A 22,793-nucleotide genomic window follows, 5' to 3' on the forward strand; every position below is an offset into this window, starting at 1 on the left:
TCACAGGATTCTGGCCACACCCCCATTCTTTCATGGTTCTTTCTGACCAATGAGATACAAAAATGGTGGCCACGCCCACATTATATGCTGCCTGGTAGCACCGGGATTCCTTCTGTTAGTTTACACCACTACCAGCAGTTGAGGAAGGCAGAGATGGCTGAGTGGTGAGGAAGAGGCTCAAGGCGACTGGAATATAGAAGGAAATTGAGATGCCTGCCCATGCCCCAGCCCCCTCCCTGCCTTCCCAAGGTTTGGAATTTCAAATATCAGGCAATGGCACCCTGCCAGGCTGTGTAAAGCCCCAAACTGGTCCCTGGCCTTGGTTCTCTGCTCTGCGGCCATGTGTCTGCAATGCCACTGCCATCACTGCTCGCCCCACCTGGAGCAACCTCAAGCAACTTCTCCCAGCAGCACATGTGAGTGGCTGCCCCAAAACCACCCCTCCCCGGGTCAGACACCACTTTGGGGGCACCATGACCCCCTATTTGTGTCCTCTCCCTGGCTCTGAGGAACCACCTTTCTGTCTTGGGCATTTGTGGAACAGAGCCTCAATATATGCTCTGGCTGGGCTGGATCAAGGTCCTGCTATCTGACAGATATGCTCCAACAGACCTGGTACTCTGTAGTTGGGATGGTAGACATGTAGCAACATGCACAGTTACCGATTTAGATGGATTATCCCAAACTTTTAGTACACAGCAGCCGATTCTTTCTTTTTTCTTTTCTTTTTTTTTTATTGTAAAATTACTGTACAGAGGGGTTAAAATTACATGGGCAAGATAATGAGTACTTTTCTTATTAAGCATTATAGCTTCCTCCTTTGTTTCCCCTTCCCATTCCATCCTCCCACTGTTCCCCTACCGGACCCAGCCCCTCACCCTATCAAAGTTGTAAAGTTCATTTTCTACATATGACTCCTACATCTCTTTGTTGCAGTGGGTCCACCTGTAATCCCTATCTAAACAATTTGTTTTTTCCTTTCCCCTCCATAAATTATAACAACATCAAATACAGTGAAAGCAGGGATTATACTGTAGGGGAGGGACATAAAAAGCCACAAGGAAATAATATTATAAATATATTAGAAACAATAGTATGAAAAATAAAATTTGAATACATGTCTTAGGGTTGTTTTCTCTAACATCAACTTATCTGACTTTTCTGTTTGACTCAGACATATAATAGGTATTGCAAATAAGGGAAACCATGAGACCTATGTTTCTTTGGGCTTGGCTTACTTCACTTAATATAATTTTTTCTAAGTGTTTCCATTTTCTGACAAATGGAGCAATGTCATTCTTTCTTATGGAGGCATAGAATTCCATTGTGTATATTGTGTATGGCTTGGTTCCATATCTTAGCTATGGTAAATAAGGCTGCAATAAACATAGTTGTGCTGGTAGCTTTAGTGTGGTCTTCTCTGTGAACATTTGGGTAAATGCCAAAAAGTGGGATTGCTGGGTCATAGGGAGCTCTATGTGGAGTCTTTTGAGGAACCTCCATACTGATTTCGAAAGTGGTTGAACATATTTACACTCCCACCAACAATTCAGTAAGGTTCCTTTCTGTCCACATCCCCTCCAGAAACTATTGTTATCAGAGTTCTTGATGATAGCCATTCTAATTGGGGTGAGGTGGTGTATCTCAATGTTGTTTTGATTTGCATTTCTTTTATGGCTAGAGAGGTTGAGCATTTCTTCATGTGTCTATTGGCCATCCTTCTTTCCTCTTCAGAGAAGTTTCTCTTTAAGGCTTTAGCCCACTTATTAATTGGACAGTTGTTTCTTTGAAGATTTGTTGTTGGGGCATTTAATTTTTTGAGTTCCAGGTATATTTTAGATATGAGACCCTTGTCTGTTGTATGGCTAGTGAAGATTTTCTCCCAATCCGTGGGCTGTCTATTGATCTTGCTAGCTATGTCCTTTGCCATGCAGAAAGCTCTGCAATTTCATGCAATCCCATTTGTCCAACCTTTCTTTGATTTGTTGTGTTTCTGGGTCTCTATTAAGAAAATTTCAGCCTGTGCCAAAGAGAACTAGGGTGTATCCTATTCCATCCTGTAATGCTTTCAGCGTGTCTGGTTTGACTTCCAGGTCTTTGATCCATTTGGAGTTGATTCTGGTGCAGGGTGATATATAAGGATCTAGCTTTAGTTTTCTACAAGTAGATAACCAATTTTGCCACCACTATTTACTGAAGAAGCTGTCTTTCTTCCATTCAATTTTGTTAGCTCCCTTATCGAACATTAGATGGCTATTGGTCTGTAGGTTCATTTCTGCATTTTCAATTCTATTCCATTGGTCCTGATGTCTGTTCTTGTGCCGGTACCAAGCTGTTTTGATAACTGTTGCTTTGTAGTAGAGTTTGAAATTTGGAATTGATATTCCTCCAGGACTGTTCTTTCTGTTGAGGATCATGTTTGCTATTCGGGGTCTTTTATTGTTCCCTATGAGTTTTTGGATTACCTCTTCTATTTCCTTGAAGAATGAGGTTGGAATATTGGTAGTGATCAAATTGAATTTGTAGATAGCCTTGGGAAGTATTGCCATTTTCACGATCTTGATCTTTCAATCCAGGAGCATGGGAGTTTTTACCACTTTCTAAGATCTCTTCTGATTTCCTTTTTCATGTTTTTAAAATTTTCATCATAGAGTTCCTTCACTTCTTTGGTTAAGTTAGTTCCTAGGTATTTTATTTTTTGTGGGGCTATTAAGAATGGAGATGCTTTCCTAATTTCAGCCACACTTTTCTCATTGTTGGTATACAGAAAAGCCATTGCTTTTTGAGGGTTAATTTTATGTCCTGCTACTTTGCCAAAGTTTTGAATCAGCTTGAGTAATTTGAGAGTGGAGTCTATGGGATTCTTTAATTACAAGATCATGACATCTGCAAAAAGGGAGAATTTTATTTTTCTTTCCCTATTTGAATTCCTTTTAGGTTTGCATCTTGTCTTCTTCCTGTAGCTAGGCATTCTAATACTAGATGGAAGAGAAGTGGAGAGAGTGGACATTCTTGTCTCATTCCTAAGTTAAGAGGAAATGGCTTTAGTTTTTCACCATTAAGTATAATGCTGTCTGTAGGTTTGTCATATACCACCATTATTGTATTGAGGAATGTTCCATGGAATGAATCCTGTTTGACTGTGGTGTAGGATTTTTTGGATGAATTGTTCAAGTCGATTGGCCAAAATTTTGTTGAGAAGTTTTACATCAATGTTCATCAAAGAAATGGGTCCATAGTTATCTTTCTGTGATTAGTCCTTGCCTGGTTTGGGGATGGGGGTAATTATGGCTTCATAGAATGAGGTCAGTAGTGAACTTTCTCTTTCAACTTCATTGAGGAGTTGGAGGAGTATTGGTATGAGCTGTGTTTTGAAGGCCTTATAGAATTCTGCTGTAAAGCCATCTGGTCCTGGGCTTTTCTTAGATGGGAGTTCTGTTATTACTGTTTCTATTTCAATGCTTGATATGGGCCTGTTAAGATGGTTTAACTCATCCTGGTTTAGATTCGGCATGTGAATATTTGCTAGGAAAAGGTCCATTTCTGCCAAGTTCTCAAACTTATTAGCATAAAGTTTTGAGAATTATTTCCTTATAATGTTCAGAATCTTGGTTGTTTCCGTGGTGATGTTTCCATTCTCATCTCTGAGTTTATTTATTTGGGTTTTTTTCTCTTCTTTTTCTGATAAGATTTGCTAAGAGTCTCAATTTTGTTAATTTTTTCGAAGTAAGAAATCTTTGTTTTTTTTATTCTTTCTATGGTTTTTTTTAATTCTAATTCATTTAATTCTGATTTAATTTTCATTATTTCTTACCGTCTACTGGATTGGGGATTATCTTGCTGCTCTTTTTCAAGGAGGCTCAGATGTCTCATTAAATGGTTCGTTTCAGATCTCTCACATATGTTGATGTAGGAAATCATAGCTATAAACGTGCCCTTTAGTACTTCCTTTGCTGTGTCCCAGAAGAGCTGGTAATTTTTGTGTTCATGAATTCCCATTCTAATCTCTTCCATGACCCACTCATGATTCAGCAGTGTGTTGTTCAGCCTCCATGTGTTACAAGATTTTCTCTGGTGGCTTTAGGTGTTGAGTTTAAATTTTATTCCCTTGTGATCTGAGAGAATGCAAGGTATAACTTCAGTGTTTCTGAATTTGGACAAGTTTGCTTTGTGTTCTAAAATGTGGTCTATTTTGGAAGATATTCCATGTGCTGCTGAGAAAAATGTGTATTCTGATGCTGCTGTGTGAATATTCGGTAGATGTCTATGCAATCTAGTAGATCTATGCAGTTGTTTAGATCTGCAGTTTCTCTTTTGAGTTTTTGCCGAATTGATCTATCTATTGGGGAAAGTGGTGTGTTAAATTCCCCAACAATTAATGTCTTTGGATCTCTGTGGGATTTGAGGGAAAGTAGTGTTTCATGGATCAATTTGGGTGCTCTGTTTTTTTTGCCGAATAGGTATTTTGAATTGTATTTTCCTCCTGAAGTAGAGATCCCTTAATTAGTATGTAGCGACCTTCTTTATCACTTCTCACAAATTTTAATTTGAAGTCTTTTTTATCTGATATTAGGGTTGCAACTCCCGCCTGTTTATGGGGGCCGTTTGCTTGGTAGATTTTGTTCCAGCATTTCATGTTTGTTTTTATGGGCAAGATGTGACTACTGATGGTAGCAGATATAAGGATCTTGCTTTTAATCCAACTAGATAGTCTACGCCGCGTAATTGGAGAGTTAAGTTCATTAATGTTGAGAGATAGGACTGAGAGGTATTTGGGGGTACCTGCCATTTTATCCACCTTCTTGGGGGCTGAGTCAACTGGATTCTAGCTATAGTTCTTGGATTCTCAGTTTGGGTGTGATTTCTTGGCCTTTATTGTGGTCTTGTTTGTTTTCAATGTGTAGGACATCTTTAAGGATGTTTTGTAGGGCTGGTTTGGTGGAGATATATTGTTTCAAATTTTCTTTGCTATGGACAGTTTTTATTGGACCTCCAGTTATGAAGGAGTGTTTACCTGGGTACAGTATTCTTGGTCAATAGTTGTTAGTCTTTAGCGCATGGCAAACACCATTCCAGGCTCTTCTTGCTTTAATCCACTCTGCTTAGAAAACTGGCATGATTATAATTGGTTTCTGTTTATAGGTGATTGTTCCTTTCTCCTTGAGATCTTTAAGGCTCCATTCCTTGGTCTGAATTGATCCTGTGCAGATTATGATGTGATAGTGGGATGTCCTGTTTTGGTCTGGTCTATTTGGGGTACCATAAGCTTCTTGTATCTATAGAAGCCTATCTTTTTGCATGTTTGGTTAGTTCTCTGCTAGGATCCTGTTACACAAATTTCCTAGACCATTAACTTCTGTCTGTAGGTTTTCCTCTACACCCATTATCCTCAAATTAGGCCTTCTGATGGTGACTTCCACGTGTTGAATAGATCTATCATATTTCTTGGATGTCTTGGATGGTTGTATGTTCTTTCTCTGTAATATCTAGGCTGTCTTTAATCCCCAAAATTCGATCTTCTTCATGGTCTAACCTACTATCAAGACTTCTACTTTGATTTTAATTTCTTTTTCTTCTAGTTGGTCAGCTTTGATGGCTTCAAATTCTTTGTTGGAGCATTGTTTTAGATCTTGTGTGAACTTCTTTACTTCCTAAATTTGGTTTTCAGTATTTATTCTCATATCAACTAGTTGATTGGTTATTCCCATTCCTTCTGGTGGGTTCCATTCAGCATTCCCTTTGTGGTCTCCCTGACTTCTTTCAGTTCTCTGTTTATGGATTCCATGAATTCCTTTAGTGATCTTTCTGCATTCTCATCCCGCTCTCTCAATTCCTGTATCACTCTTGATTAGCTTCTTCACATTCACACAATTCCTGTAGTTCTCTTTGACTGATCTCGGCCTGCTCAAGACATTCCTTTATTTCTCTTTGAATGTTCTCAAGCTACTCACGCAATTACTGTATCAATCTTTGAGTAGCTTCCTCACGCTCATGATATTCTTGTATTAACCTTTGTTTTGCCTCCTCTCTCTCCCTATCACGCTCATTCAGAGTCCTTTGCATGTTTTCAATCTTTTCATTTACCATATTTACCAGTAGTGTTTGTAGAGTTTTTTGGCAACTCTCCTCTGGATTATTGATTATCTTTTCTGACCCCTGATTATCATGAGTGTGAGTTGAGATACACGGACCTGTCATTTTTCTTGTGTTTTTCCAGGTTGTTCTGCCCATTTGGGATGAAAGTAATGCCAGTTTTGTGCTAGCACACTATTTTAAGGCAAGCATCAACCAGTCTGTAGTTGCACAGTCAAAAATCTGCAGATACAATCTAGTTCAACAGATATACCAATTCAACATCAAACAACTATGTATTAATGGGCTACGAACCGCAAAGAAGAATTTGGCCAACAGAAATTATTAAGTTTAGGGAGAGATATGAGTAAAAACAGGCATATACTGATGTGGAAAGGCAGTGGGAGAGTTAACAACTAAATCCTAATCTCAAAGCGGGAAATAGTTTGGATAGAATGATAGTAGAGAGAGAGAAAATAAGAAGTAAGAGAAAGAAAAAAGACAAGAAAAATAGAAAAACAAAAATTAAAATTTAAGAGCAACACTTAAGAATCATGCAAAGATGAGGAAGTGGCGCTGTAGCTCAAGTGGTATTGTGCTCGCCTTGAGCTGAAGAGCTGAGTGACAGCACTCATGTCCAGAGTTCAAGCCCCAAAACCGACAAAAAATGTATGCAATAATGAAATCATAATATTCAGAGAAGAACGTGGATAGAATAAGAGAAGGGGAGGGATAGAAAGGAGATGTGAAAAACTTAAAATTAAAAATGCTTAAAATATTATATAGGTATAAAGAGGAAGTACTGTTATTAAGGAATTTAAATCTAAGAGGTTTTAAATTGAGTAATAAATTTCTGAATTAAGTGTGTACACAATGGAGCTAAGGTCTAACAATCGACTATTGGCATATCTAAGGATGAGCAGAACAGCAATTAATCATGCAAAGAAGAATGAAAAAGAAGAAAAAGTGAAAAGTGTGAGAATGAAAGAAAAAAAGGACAAATGGTCAGTAGAACTAAACAAAAAAAATTTTTAAAGAAAAAAGAGGAAAAAAAAGTACACACACATATACTCCTAAAATAAAAACTATGAGAGGAAGAAAAAAAGTTAATAACAAAAAAAAATTAAAGTTAAAAGTTAAAAATTAAAAAAATTGTTAGAAAGATAATTTTTTATATTAGGTACACAAAAAAAAGAGTTATTTGATTTTTTTTGGGGGGGGATGGGAAGATCCTTTATCTCCCTTGTGTCCTTAACCTGTCTCTTGTTGAAGTCTCTGGTCTGCCTGTCGTGTTTGATTTTCATGTGGCTTGAATGGTTTCTTAAGTCAGTTTGAGTAGGCAGAAAAACCACAGCAGACGATTATGACCACAGGTGAAGCTCTGGGTAGTGTCGCAACCATCAAACCTCATTCTCCCTACAGGACAGTTGTGAGGAAAAAAGGGATTTATACAGAGGGATCTCTGGAGCATGGCTAGGCACAGAGGGAACAAACTTCAGATGGGGTTCTCCTCAATTCTGTGAGCAAATGACAGGAAGATAGCCAGAAAGCGCTCAGGTGGGGCCTGTTATGAATTGTGCAACAGATGTGGGATTATGAAACAAAACATGACTCTCTTTCATCATTACCCTATCCCCATGAGGAAGAGGATCCTTCACTGTGTTTAGTTTTGCAACTGGCGAAACCAAGGCACAGAGGAGCCAGGTGACCTACTTATGACTTCAACTTCACAGGAAGCTCTGCTTGACTTCGCTCCCATGCTCCCTAGGGCAATGGGTGCTATTCAGTCCATTCCTTGTGGTAGGAAGTCCACTTCTTGTCAGTCGTGGGGATAGAACTCTAGGCATGGGTGCTGTTCCCAAGAGCCTCAGCAAAAGGCTAGTGATCTACCACTTGAGCCCACAGCACTACTTCTGATTTTCTGGTGGTTATTTGGAGATAAGAGTCTCACAGACATTCCTTCCTGGGCAGCTTATGAACCATCATCCTCATATCTCAGCTTCCTGTGTAATTAGGATTAGAATTCTGAGCCACTGGCACCAGACTTAATTGTAATTCTGACTTTTGATCTGTCTCTTTCACAAAAACTGTTTGAATGGGTGCTGGAGGAGGTGGCGAAGCATCCCCATGTGGCTGGAACCCAAGGTGGCCCTCTCGGGAGGTGGGCTGTGGGTCAGGAGCTGTCTCGCTCAGCTCGTTGATAAAGCTCCAAGAGATAAGCCCCTCTGTTCCTTGGCTAGTCCATGAAAGTTATTCATTGTCCATCCAGCCTTACTAGGCTTATTGTATTGTATTGTTTTCTACATCATTTTCTAGCACCTGGCCAAAATTATGATACATAGTTATGGAATGAAAATGTAATACAATATTAAGAAAGTTATTTAGGGCTCTGGGAATGTGGCTTCATGGTAAGGTGATTGCCTAGCATCCATGAAACCCTGGGTTCAATTACTTAGTAACACATTAAGAAAAACAACAACACTGGAAGTCGTGATGTGCCTCAAGTGGTAGAGAGCTAGCATTGAGCAAGAAAAAAAAGCTCAGGAAAATTCCCTACCCCTGAGTTTAAGCACATCTACTGGCAAAAAGAACAACAACAAACAAAAACAAAAACAAAAACAAAAAATCTATTTAGTTAGTAAATGCAAAATAAAGATACCATACTTGGAATATATAATTGCTCCTTCCATACTGACATCTGACAAGAGTCCCTAATTCATGTACGTAACTTATATGAGGAGACTGTGTTGAAAAAGTTTTGTTCATTAATTCACAGCAATTAAGGCTAGGAATGTGCTTAGATATCAGGTAAAGTGTAATTCTGGAAATTCAAGTATTCCAGGATTTGTGTTGTCACTGTTAATCACAAAGAGAAAGGTAGGCTAAGTGTGATTTTGAAATCTATTTGGTCAGTTATGGCACCAAAAAGGCAGAGGCTAATTAATAGATGTGAAAGATAATAAGGAATAACTCCAGATAGAGGGAATAAATTATAGTAATTAAGGTATACCAGAAACTGTTCTAGAGAACCATTTTTGGTTATTGTAGGACTAGTTGTCACCTAGGCTTTCCCTCATTGCCTTTAGCATTCTAAATCTCTTAGGCTAGCTCTTAATCTCTGTGTGATAAATGTATCTCCTTCTATGCTATTCTTTCATACCTTATCTCCTTTGCTTTCTAAAAATCTCATTCTTTCTATATTTCTCTATAAACATTTCCTGATACTAAATATACCTATACAGATGGCAGAGGATGCTAATGTAAGGGTCTCATACCTCATCAGTCATTAATGTAACAAAATGGAAAAGGAGGACATATTTATTGCTACTTCAATTTTTCTGAAATGCTGCAATGTCATCATTTGGTTAAAATTTCCATTCTTTGTCTACACAGTGTCATTCAGTGCACATAAATGCAAATATGAGCCAGGTGCTGGTGGATTACACCTGTAATACTAGCTACTCAGGAGTTTGAGACCAGAGGATTGTGGTTCAAAGCCAGACTGGTCAGGAAATTCCATGAGCCCTAACCTTCAATTAACCACCAGAAACCCGGAGGTGGTGCTGTAGTTAAGCACCCAGGATCAGAGTTCAAGCCCCACAACCAAAAAAAAGTTGAAATATGACTTTAAGTTTCCTCAAAAGGAACGAAAAGATAAATAATCATCCCAAGCAAAAAATCAAAATTCGAAAATGATTCAGTGCACCTACTTTTACTGAGTTATGTTATGGATTCTTTGCTGGACATATTCTCTAAAAAGAAAGCGTTTAAGTAGGGATACCCGTGGAAACATTGCAACAATGAGATGTATAGTTTGTTATGTCGAAAAACGAACTTTATAACTTTGGTTGGGTGGAGGATCGGGTGGGGAGAAGGGGGCTATATGGGAAGGGATGGGAAAGGGAAACAAAGAGGAGCAAACAATGATTGATAAGAAATGTACTCGTTATCTTTCCCATGTAATTGTAACTCCTCTGTACGGTATGCTCACAATAAAAAAGAAAGAAAAAATTATCAAATATTAGCTTTACAATAAACTTCATGTAATATTTCTGGTTTGAAAAGAGAAGCCTATACAGTTGATGTCACTTGGCTTTCTTACTATCTTAGGTTAAAGCCAAACCAGGCAGGAGAGTCTGTCAACCTCTTATCTGTAATTACACAGCAAAAAAAACAGAAGTGGAGTTTTGGTTCAAGCAGTAGATTACTAGCTTTGGGGGTAGGTGAGCAGGAAAGAAAACTGTTCAGGGATAGGGTCCAGTCTCTGGGTTCAAGCCCCAGAACCAACACAAGCTAAACAAAAAAACAAACAAAATCTGATATTTCCTTGGGACCCTCCTTAAAGGAATACTGGTCTGAGAAGTGGCTCCTTTTGCTGATCATATGCACTGGATGCTTTGTTGGAATCCTATTGCTCTGGAGAACTCAGGACCAAAATAAGGAATTGATAACTGACTCCTGCAAAAAAAGAATCATCTCAGGGGTGAAATATCCATCCATAAAACACTTTAAAACATCCATGTCTTTGTTTCTTCTCAGTAGAAATTTTTTTGGGGGGGTCCAGTCGTGGGCCTGAACTCTGGGCCTGGACGCTTTACCTCAGCTCTTCAACTCAAGGCTAGCACTCTACAACTTGAGCCACAGCACCACTTCTGGCTTATTTTTGCTAATGTGGTGCTGAAGAATCGAACCCAGGGCCTCAGGCATGCAAGGCAAGTGCTCTACCACTGAGCCACCTTCCCAGCCCCTGCAGTAGAACATATTTAAAACAACATTATTTCCTTTTGTTCTATGCTGGCCATCTAATGGCACATTATATCTTTTTGTAATACTCTCAACTAGAAGTTTAGAGAAAAATTATATATGAGTAAAAGCACACTAGAAAAAGTCAGGGACAGAGTTTCCTTCAAACCTTCAGATTCTCTTCTTTTACAGTAAAAAGGAAAGCACAAGTTAACTTGAACTTTGTCAATCTGCTATGTTCCATTCCTCTCCTGGGATCAGTTTCCACATCCAGTAACAATTATTTCCAGGAACAATCTATGGTGCTGCTTGAGGTATAATGAATGTTTTCTGGCTTCACCGAAATAGCACAAGGACACCTTTGGACCTGAGGTAACACATGTTTCAGAGACAACTTAGTGAAGAGAAAATATGAAATTTATATTTCTTACAAACACCTTATCCATGAGGATATTGAGTTCAAACTTTGTAAATTCTCTGTAAATTAAGGCGAATTTTAAAGTGTAAGAAGTTTCTCAGACCATTTTTTTTGTGAGTGAATGTGCTGTGCATTATTTTCCAAGTGTACATCAATATGTTAACTCATGTTAACTATAGCAATAATAAGAGAAAGAGAAATTCTGTGTTTAAGTATAAGGGTTCAATACAATAAGGAAGACTCTACAAATAGGACCACGTTGAAACAATAAAGCCAAGTGCAATATGTACACTTATGAGAGTGCTATAGAAAAAGTATTACTCCTACGTGGAACATGAAGTATAAAGCCACTCCCTTTCTAAATCACGCTTGCTAATGACACAACTTTGTAGAAAGTAGAATGGAAGAATAATTCTGTTTCCAATGCAAGTCAGATATAAGAGCATGGACTTAATTGGAAAAAAAATTCCATCTTGAGAGAGCAGTTATTATACTAGCCATGAACTGGTGGATAAGATCACATTTTTTTCTTTCCTTTACTTATATATATATATATATATATATATATATATATATATATATTTCTTTTTTTTTTTTTTTTTTTGGTGGTGGTCCTGGCACTTGAACTCTGGGTCTGGGCACTGTCCCTCTGCTATTCCGCTCAATGCTAATGCTCTACCACTTGAGCCACAGTGCCGCTTCCACTTTTCTTGCAGTAAATTGGAGAAAAGAGTCTCCAGGTTGGCTTTGAACCCAATCCTCAGATCTCGCCACCATCCAGCTTAGGATCACATTTCTAACAGTGTGCACTCAGCATATGTAATGTGCATGTTCATCTATCTTTATATGAATTCTTGAGTTAAAAATCTGGGCTACAGCTTAGACTTTATACTAACAAAAATGTTTGCAGTTTAAAAGTTGATTCTAGTGGATAAATGAAACCTAAGAATGTAAAGGAGCCTGGGAAGTTCAGTTTGCATCCAGCCATGGCAGAACAGTTTTTGAGACACTATCTATAATTAACCAGCCAAAACCTGGATTAGAAGAATGGTTCAGGTGATGGAATAACAGTCATGAGCAAGAATGATGAATCAGAGCTTGAGGCTTTTGCATACATACATATAAACATAGACATACACACAGAGGCACTTATATGTGCACACACATATACACAAATGAAGCAACTCTCAGAATATGTAGAAAAGTTAGAAATCAATAGAAAATACGTCCTGAGTAGGACTAGAATCAAGTGATAATTTTTAATGTTAGAAAGTCCTCAAGTGAACTTTCTTAAAAAAGTTTGAGAATATTCCATAGGTAGGACCAGAGATAGTAAAAGAGTCAAGTAATCAATATTAAAGGGATTGGATCCATGGAGGAATGAATCAGAGACCCCGCAGTTACATTTGAAAATGTTGATACCCTGTGTCAATTGTTAGACGATCTTTGAAAATAGTACATGAACAGTCTGAGAAGTCTAGTGGATAATATCACTGGAGAAGTTCAGAATTGCTAGTCTGTATCTAGATTAAATAAACCAAGAAGGGGCTGGGAAAGTGGCTCATTGGTAGAGTGCTTGCCTTGCATGAAGCCCTGGGTTCGATTCTTCAGCACCACATAAGCAAAAAGAAAAAAAGCCGGAAGTGGCTCTGTGGCTCAAGTGGTAGAGCGCTAGCCTTGAGCTGAAAAGCTGAGAGACAGCACCCAGGCCCAGAGTCCGGCCCCATTAATGGACCCAAAAATGAATAAATAAACAAATAAATAAATAAATAAATAAATAAACCAAGAAAGTATGGTGGGGCAATAGCATTCAGAATGACAGGGAATTAGAGACTGGAATTACTACTGATACCTTCCCTGGACCAGGTAGTATAATGTTGTCTTAATAAAACACACCAAACAAGAAAGGAATACACAGTTGGGAGTTTGGGTTAATTTCTTCATTATGTTTTGAGAAGCCAATTTTTCTATTGAAATGCAACTGGTATATAATCCTCAGTTTTGTTTTAAATGCTCTCTTCATTACAGAACTTTCCTAGATGCAAAATGGTTCATGATTCCCATCCAAAATTTGAAATAGTAAGTAATCATCATTCAGTTAGATTCCAATGAAAGGATGAAGGATTACAAAAACTTAAGCATGGAGGAATAGCAAAGTTCAACTAATGTAGGTCTTTATAGAGCTTGCTAAATTAGAGTTTAGATTTCAAATAAATATTTTGGTTTTGTTTGTAATTTCATATTCTACAGGATACTACAAAATTCTCTTTAAGTAGAGGGTTTAATTGACAAATTTACAAATGTTTCTTGCATTCTATTTGCCTAGCATATTGTTTCAAGAGAGCTATAATTAGAACTTAGTTAATAGATAACACCAACACTTCATGTATAAAATGATAATGTGAATAATGTAGACCGAGATGCCAACAAATTGATTATATTAATTTATAAATTTAGAAAAAGCAATTTTTGAGGCTTTAATATAACATGGTATGAAGAGAATAATTGTGTGACATCTTCTTTCTTCTACCTGTATGTAACACAGGAAGCCATTTCCTTAATTATGTGCCTCTGTATACAATGAGAAAAATGCTATGTTTAGGGTTTGTTTTTATTTTTGTTTTTGTTTTATTGCTTTGTCATAGGGCTTGAACTCTGGACCTGGACACCGTCTCTGAGCCTGTTAAGCTCAAGGCTTATGCCCTACCACTTCAAGCTCAGTACCACTTGTGTCTGGCTTTTGCTGGGAAGTTTATTGGAGATAAGATTCTAGGGAACCTTCCTGCCAGGGTGTGCTTTGAACTGTAATCTTCCGATCTTAGCATCCTGAATATCTATGATAGTTAAAAAAGTTATAAATATAAATAATATTTGCAAGAATACCAGTGGAGGAAAAATGATGCAACCCAGTTTATTGTGGTGTTCTTTCCAGAACATGGAGGGCATCACAATGGCAGAGGTGTAGTATTTTTTCTCAATAGAGATAAGTTATTAGTGATGTGAATTAAGGGAATTTTGAGGTGCACCCTACGAGTTGGAAACTGTTGTTCTAGGATGACTTTATGGCGTAAATTTTGGGATTGATGGTCATAGAAATAATAGCTTAATCTGATAAACTATTGCTTACTCTTGAAGAATTAATTATAACGGATGCTTTATAGTTTTATCCTATACCAGAATGTGGCTATTTTTCTGTTCACATCGCATTCTGTAACACCCCATTGGAAAATGCATCCATTGCAGAATTACATAACATGCAAACAGGTACTATTTTGAATCTCTCATGTATGTAATATTCAGAATTTGAAAGTGAGTAGTTATTAGTCATAGGAATTTAAAAGTTATGGGTTTCCATAGAATTAAACAGTTTTCGATTTTAGTATGAGAATGTACTAATTTATTCTTTTTTGAAAATATCGGCAAGTATGTTGTGAAAAATTGTCTAGTTTAGTTGAATAACATTTAAGTTGATCGCCCTCTGAAAAAGAAGGGGTAATCAATTCAAATTAGACACCAAATAGGACTTTTTTTTAAAGTTACTACATACAGAATAATATTTACTATAGCAATACAGTGAAATTTTATTTCATGCAGCTGATTTTTTAAATTTAATTTTAAGGTGAAAGTGATGTGTAGTGGGTTAGCAATTGTAAGGCAGTGAATACATAACTTTTCAAACTTGTTATCCCCTTTCTCATTTTTCTCACAGTTTTCCTTCATCCCAAAACCCCTCACAAGTTGTAATGTACATTTACAACATATTGCCTTGTGAATATTGCTACTGCATTGGTTTGCCCTTTGTCCTTTGTCTCACCATTTTGTTGTTCCTCTTCCCTTCCCTAATTAAGGTAAATGTATGCACAATACACACGGTACCAAAATCAAACACAGTCGGAGATAAACCACAGGGGAAAAACCCAAGGAAAATAGAAACCACATAGTACAATAAAAACAAAAACTGCAAATAAATATCTCTTTCCATATCTTGGAGTTCATTTTGCTCAGCATCAGGTTATATGTTCATATGTATGCATAACAAAGCCACTGGAAAATAATAGTTTCATGGATTCTATATCATAAAAAAAAACATGTTAACTGTTTTTGATGGTAAAGGTGAAATTAGGATTGGTAAATTCACGATTCTGATAAAGGAATTTCAAAGAGTTTAAAATTATGACAGGTAAATTTTAATTGTTCTAACTTTTTAACTTAGCCTATTAAGAAAATTTAAAATTGCCTGGGAAAATAGGCTTTCATTCAAAGAAATTCATGGAGACTTAGCTGAGAGGGAGCAATGTGGGTAAGATGGCTCATTTTCACAGTAAACAAACTCACAAACCTTGCTGTAAATCCCGTAGGTTCCCATGAGAATTGTCCTTACCCAAGAAATATAATCTTATTGTGTGAAACAAGGTTGTAGTGGAATTTAAATTCAAAGTTTTTTTTTAAAAAATAAGACATCAAAATTTATGAATTGACCTTTAATTACTAAACAGTAATTCTCTTAAAAATAATTTGGGTCAAAATATTTAGGGAGAAAGTGCCCTTCACAATGAAAGAACGTATTGAATTTACACTTTTCTGTTTTAATACTTTCCACAATACCTTTGCACGAGAAGCATTGAAACACAAAAAAAAATCTGATTGGATACTTCAAACCAATGATTTCACATTACTAATTAGCTCAAAAATATAATATCCTTATTAACATGAGATAGTGAAGACTTATCTTATTACATAAGCCAAAAAGTTTGGGGATCAGAAAAGAATTGAGCAAACTGAAAAGGTAAGAAAACACGTTATTAGAAACCCTAGCTAAGCATATTGGTTTCAGCAGTGGAGGGGGCCAAAACTTTTTGTTATAGATTGTCTTAATGTTTTTGCTACCTAAAGTGATTTTACAGAGCCTATTTGGCTCAGTATAATGCAGAACAAATTGAATGAAGACATGAAAATAAATTCTACCTCCAAGTAAAGGAGTTTTCAAAGAGAAACCATGAAGATGTAGCATTGGTGGACGCCTTATAGTCCTTCCGTTTCACTAGACTTGAAGCCAAGAAGCTGTGATTAATTGGAAATCAGGCAAGAGCTAAGAATAGGACATATAAGAAGGACATAGAAGTATTGTCCTTTGTAACAGACAATGTCATCCAAGGAATCGGTCATTTAACTCTATTCTTCTCCATACATCTTGTTGAGCAAATACAAGACCAAGAGAAATCTATTGAAATAATTTTGCAAAGAATAACTTCACTGGTCCTGATATGGTATCTAAGGAGAGTCTTAAGAAAGAAGATAAAAGTGGAGTATTCTTAAGTTTCCTCTAAGCATTTTGTTAGCAAAATATATCTTTGAGGTTAGAAGTGATTGAACCAAAAAGTGGTGGAGTACTTTTTTTTGTGGGCACTTTAGACACAAGAAGATTTCAAGGTAAAAGAAAAAAGAAAAAAAATTATAGCTAAATATTTGTGATTATAGGTTCTTGGACTGGTTTTTTGGAGACAAAGTTTTGCATTAGCGTTTGTACTCATTAACATTGTTGTTGAGTTTCCGTGGCAACCAAATGAAAAGGGGAAGTTTAATGGACTCGCTTGGACAAGTAAACAGCATGATAGAAAATAATGGCAAATAATATTTAATGAATTATTTTGAACAATTCCTTTGTGAGAACAAAGAAGGAAAGATATAATTCAAATAACTTGATGTTATTAAAAGTATGAAAATGGAGGAGTGAAGAGATTGAGAGAAATCATAGAGGAATGTTTTCTCTCCAGTGGAGTAATAGGTTCTTGATTTTATTTCTTCCATTCTGTCTTCACAAGCTATCAACTGTGCCTCAAGACTGGAGTATCCAGTTAAGATAAAGAGCACTCACAGAAGAAAATATTTGCAGTAGATATAGGTGATTTATAACCTTAGACAATCTTTTTAAATCTGTTAAAAGTTTCCCCTACCCCAAACTGTCCTCTTTGAACAGCTTTGTTTGCTTTTCCAAAGACTGTCCTTCATTAGCTGCTTAAAATTTTGAGAGGTCATATTCATACTCTCTAGAGATTGATGTTTGGTTGAGATTTTTGTTTGTTGTGTTTTTTAACTGAATTTCAAAAGGTTGTGCAAGTGTGTTACAATTAAATATGTCCATCTAATTGTCTAAAGCTCCTGCATCAGAGTCACTCCTTCTATCAGTCTCAACCAACCCTTTCTCCAAGATTTAGTTCAGATTTTCCACTTCCTTTGTTACATATGTACATTGAGTATTCTAGCTGTACTTGCCCCTTGTTCCATTTTTCATTCATTCTATTTCTTTACTATTGTTCCTCTCTGTTTTCAATTTCCTGATAGTCATTCTGTTAAATTGTCTGTTAATAATTTGAAAAGTTTATATACATTCCATGAGTTTCTTTTTTTAATTTTTTTATTGTGAAAATACTGTACAGAGGGGTTACAATTACATGTGCAAGATAATGAGTACATTTCTTATCAAGCATTGTCGCCTCCTCCTTTGTTTCAATCCCACGTATACTTGAACTGATGTCAGCTTATATTTCCATAATTCATTCATCTGTAATAACAATTTGAAAGACTGGAGATGTGAAGCACTTAGACATGATTTTATTCTTGTTCATTTGGAAGATTAATCTTTAGTCAACAAGACAGTTTAAAAATGGCTTAGAATTTATTCCCAACTACCAGTTTTTATAAATGGCTTTGTACAATGGTGTGTGATTATTTTATTTTACGTAGGATAATTTTTTCTACTACCTATAAGTTTTGGAAAAAGAAGAAAACTAAAATTTACTACTTAGAGGAATATGATAGATATAGAAGACAGATTTTATGTTTGTCAGATCTCTCATCAGGACCCATATTCAACACTTGAAGACATATTTCTTACTATGTTAGACAGATAGGGAAAACAGAAAACAACACATGATAGAGCAACTATTAGTGACTTTTTAAAATGTACCTTCTTATGTTATGAAATTTACTTTATTACCTAATATTTGAGTTTGAAATATGGGAGGCTGATCTATATAACACATTTCTGGAAGGCACCTACTGAACAACACAAATCGTGGGGGGTACTATTTCTACACTTTAATGAATGGTTGAACTTGTTTGGTATTAGTGCTGGGTAAATAAATCAACTCTATTGTAACTTGCTCCCTACACTTGAAAATCTTGTAATGTCACTATCATCTACTTGTCAACTGTTATTTTGGCAAATGTGATTTTAAATAGTTTATTTGAAAATGAATATACTTTCAGGAGATTAAATGTAGGTTATCATTGGTTTGAGAATGGCAACATTTTTATACTACAGAACCTAGTTTTACTGAAGTACCAGTGTTTTGAATCACTAAAGACCTTCTTAGTTAATGATTTTCTAATTTATATTTGACCTCTAAATCAAGTTTTCCTAGCCTTGGTAGTCCAATTATGGATCTATCATTCCAGAAACTATTTTTTGGCTGCAATGAAATCTTTCATTAATCATTAGGAGAGGGGTATTAAAAATAATCTTGTTCATGTGTGATTTTGTTCACTCAGATGGGCTGGTCATCTGTAAATTGAAAGTTTGAATTACAGTACTTTCTCTCAGATTTTGTGATCTCATCTTTCATTGAAAGTTGCTTAGCATTTCACAATTGATTACTGCTTATTCTTGAAAGGAATTGGGGCACTGTAATGTTATAGGAAATGAGAAATCGAGACGAGTCTTCAATAATTTCCACTGGCATGTTGCATGGGCCTATGTGAGAAGTGTTGCGCTTGTTATCTGATGGTGCAGATAACTGGGACCTGGTGTCCTAGGACCATGGGTCCTCCAGAAGAATAATAGCTTTTAGACATCATATCAGCAAAATTTGTGTATAATCAGTAAGAATGCTTCAGAAATATGGATTAAAACACTTTGGGACCAGCGAGTTAAAACAATAAACAGAGCATCAGAGTAAAATCCCTTATAGATTAGCAGAAAAAAATACTGTTATTTTACCATGTGAATTCAGAAGACTACGAACACTTAGAAGGTATCACAAGTTTATAGCAAAGACATTGCATTGATACTTTTTATATTCTAATATATATTCTAAACCTAATTATTTATATTCCAATCCATTTATGGGAATAAATGTCAATATATTTGTCAAATTATCAATTCTAGTAAGATTCACTGTGTGAAATTTAAAATCAGCACATATAAATATAAAGTATATAAGTATATATAATATAAAAATTGTTTTGCATTGTTGTGTTGTGGTTAGGGAATCAAAGGCAACTCTGTTTTAAAGTATTATTCCATTATCTCTAACTTAGCTTTTGGTAGAGTTAGACTTAAAGCTTTACCATTTGTAGATTTACAGCCTAGAGCCAAGAGGAAACACTGTGATTAAAGCATTACCAATTTAAGGCCTAATATCTAGGAGAAACATATGGACTACTCCAGGAGTTATGGAAATATTTGGTGATAGAAAGTCAGTAGTGTAAGTTCCTGCCTAGTTGGATGATAGACAGGCCAGGACAGTAGGTAATCATGCATATGAACAATTTTTTCACCTTCTTGGCTTTAGCTACTTTTCAAATGATAAGTATAATAAACAATTATATTTTGCTAAAATACCTTCCATTCTGAACAATTCGGTCTAAACGGTTCATCTCTCTATGATCCCTTGTAACTAAGATTAGTTTTGTTTCAGTAAGACAATCTATGCTGTCAGGGTAAGATATTGTGGTTGGTCTGTTCCTACATGGAAGAAGGGTAAAGGTTCAGGCAGACATTTGTCCCAGCAAGACTTCATTTGAGAAATTTTAAGCTGCAGAAATTTAGAAGTACCTCTTAAGCAAGGCTTACTATGAATCCATTAGCTCCACAAAGCTAACTCAGTTGATAAATAAGTCCTTGAAAAGCCATCACTTTTGGAATTAGCTGTAACGGCTACAAAGTATGATCAAATTTAACATGAAAACGAAAAATAGTCATTGACAAAAAAATTGTAAATGTGAACAATCGACCAAACGATATCAGTTTTTTTTTCCACTATATACAGAATTTTAGAGAAATAAGATCAATAGCATTTTTAGGAACAATAAGGGTTCCTTGTTACAAATAGGCATCCATGAATATATACCTGTATAAAGATTGCATCATTAAGTACTTAAATTTAGAGGATTCTACATGCTTCAGCAGCAGGTCTACACAAATTACAACAATACAGAGATTAACATGGCACTTGCACAAGGATGATAGGAAAATTTGTGAAGTATTCCTTATTTTTCATTCTTCTGATGCAAGAAATGAAAAACAGTTATTAAAAAGTTGATTACAAAAATACAGGTGTAACAATACATGTAATTCATAGAACTAAAGGTTAGTTTTACATCATTGTATTAAATCTTCACCTTCAAAAAGCCTTTACATTGCATAACCTTTACAAAACTTGAAATTAGATAACAATGTCATTTTATCCAAAAGAAATAAAGTAATATTAGGCCCAGGAAAAAAAGGAATCTTAAACTTCTTCTATGTGGAATGCAATCTGATAGGACACATTTATTAATGAACCTATACATTATATAACAATGTAGAATTCAAATTATTATATCTAGGAGCGAATGAAATAGATTATGGACATTATACAAACATAGATATACTTTTTTCAAAAAAGCACCAGGAACATCTTTAGTGTCTATACTATTCATTTCAACAGATAAGTTAAAATTATTTCTGATTTAAAAAAATCACAAACTCTGCTGAAATCATTATAGATGTATACAAACAACGAATACATTTTGACAACAAAGTCAGGCAATTCACTTGGAAGAATACCATGGAATCCATGAATTTTTAAAGTAAGATATTGCTGTTGCTTTGTATTGTGAAAAAAAATTTGTAAGGACACAAAGGATGGACTGGCATTTTTGAAAGTTAAGAAACTTATTCAAACCATTACGACTTAGGAGAACAATTTGTACAGCCTTCCACAACTTCAAAGAGGTAGTGATACATACTTATGCTTTTGGCAATATCAAATGCAGTTTCTTCCAAGTTGTTCTTCAGACCTGGTTTGATATAGTGGTTCAACAGAAGTACATACATGGTATCTTTGCTATTTCTATTCCTAGCAGTAATATGGAAGGGGGTCAAGAGGCCTTTAGTTTGGGGATTGGTATCTGCACCATGATGAAGTAAGAAAAAAGCCACTCTGGTTTTATTCCACATGTAAGCACTGTGCAGGGGTGTCCAGCCATTCAGAGCTACTGCATGAATATCTGCCTTGAGCTACCAACTCATGGACAATGTCTAAGTGACCACTCTAGGCTTCCTGATGAAGAGGGGTATACTCATCCTCATCACAAGTATTCAATTGGGTGGCCTATTTGGAAAGTAGTCTCCACACCATAGTAAGGCGATTAATTTCGGCATCCCAAAGAAGAAATTTGCTTGGATCCTACTCCATTTTTTTCTTGCAATTGATACCATTCCTCACTTTTTTCTTTTGTTCCTTGTCTTCGTCAGAGTTACCTAACAAGAGACTTTGAGTGCCAGTGGGAATGAGATGTCAATGTATTTCCCCATTAGTTCACCTTGGTTGAACTGGTCAGAAAAATCTGGTGAATTTTCTGCATATGATTTTTCACCATGATTTATTTTCGCTTTTTCCATTTTTGCTCTTCTAAATTATTCTAACTGTGGAATAGGGAATTGATAGAGAGAAGAGGAAAGATTTTCCTCAGTATTCAAAGGTACAGACTGAAAATGAGGACCAGTGGTGTCTTCATGTGCAGCTTATTCTGGGAATGAGAAAATAGGAAACAATGCCTTCTATGTAAATGATTTTGGAAATACCACATTATAGTGTAAGATAATTCAATATTCAACATATGGGCTTTAAGAGCTTTCTAGTAGCTTTCTAATGTTGGTATTCAACATTAGAAAAAATGTATAATGCAGTAGTAAAATAGAAGTCCTTTGTATGACTACCTAAATTCTTGTTATTTTTAAAGACACTTGTTTTCATCTAAAAATAGGCCTTTCTATTGTCTTCAGGTGATTTTGATGATTGAAGATGCTTAATGAGAAGTCAAAATATATTAGTAGTCCTTTGCTATCAATTAAATTTCACTTTTTCTACTTGGAGATTATAATGATCAAAGCAATAGTTCAAAATCAGCAAGCAATAGTTCAGAATCATGCTTCAAGTAGAAGTGAATTACCAGTAAGTAATCCTGGATTCCATTTTCCACAAAGTTTTGTCACAGATACAATCTGCCTGCCTTCTCTAGCTGCTTTCCTAGCCTGGACCTATTCCTTCATTGTACAGGAAAAGTGTGATTCAACTGATTTCAGTCAGATCTGTTAGTAGAATTATCAAGTATTTAGATTCTTTTTTTAAAAATTAGTTTTGGGGCCTGAACTCTGGGCCTGGACACTGTCCTTGAGCTCTTCAAATCAAGGCAAGTGCTCTACCATTTGAGCCACAGCACCACTTCTGGATTTTTCTGTTTATGTGGTGCTGTTTTGGGAAATGGCAGAGCAGAAAGTGAAATGATGCAACCA

The 22,793-nt window shown here is 36.0% G+C and overlaps 1 pseudogene; it reads left to right on the forward strand.

The window, feature by feature from the left end:
* Positions 1 to 20,411: 20,411 nt before the first annotated feature.
* On the forward strand, positions 20,412 to 20,511 carry LOC122121617 (annotated as a pseudogene).
* The last annotated feature ends 2,282 nt before the right edge of the window (positions 20,512 to 22,793 follow it).

This window comes from Dipodomys spectabilis, unplaced genomic scaffold (assembly GCF_019054845.1).
Source record: "Dipodomys spectabilis isolate Male_0828 unplaced genomic scaffold, ASM1905484v1 ptg000191l, whole genome shotgun sequence".
NCBI classification, from domain to species: Eukaryota; Metazoa; Chordata; class Mammalia; order Rodentia; family Heteromyidae; genus Dipodomys; species Dipodomys spectabilis.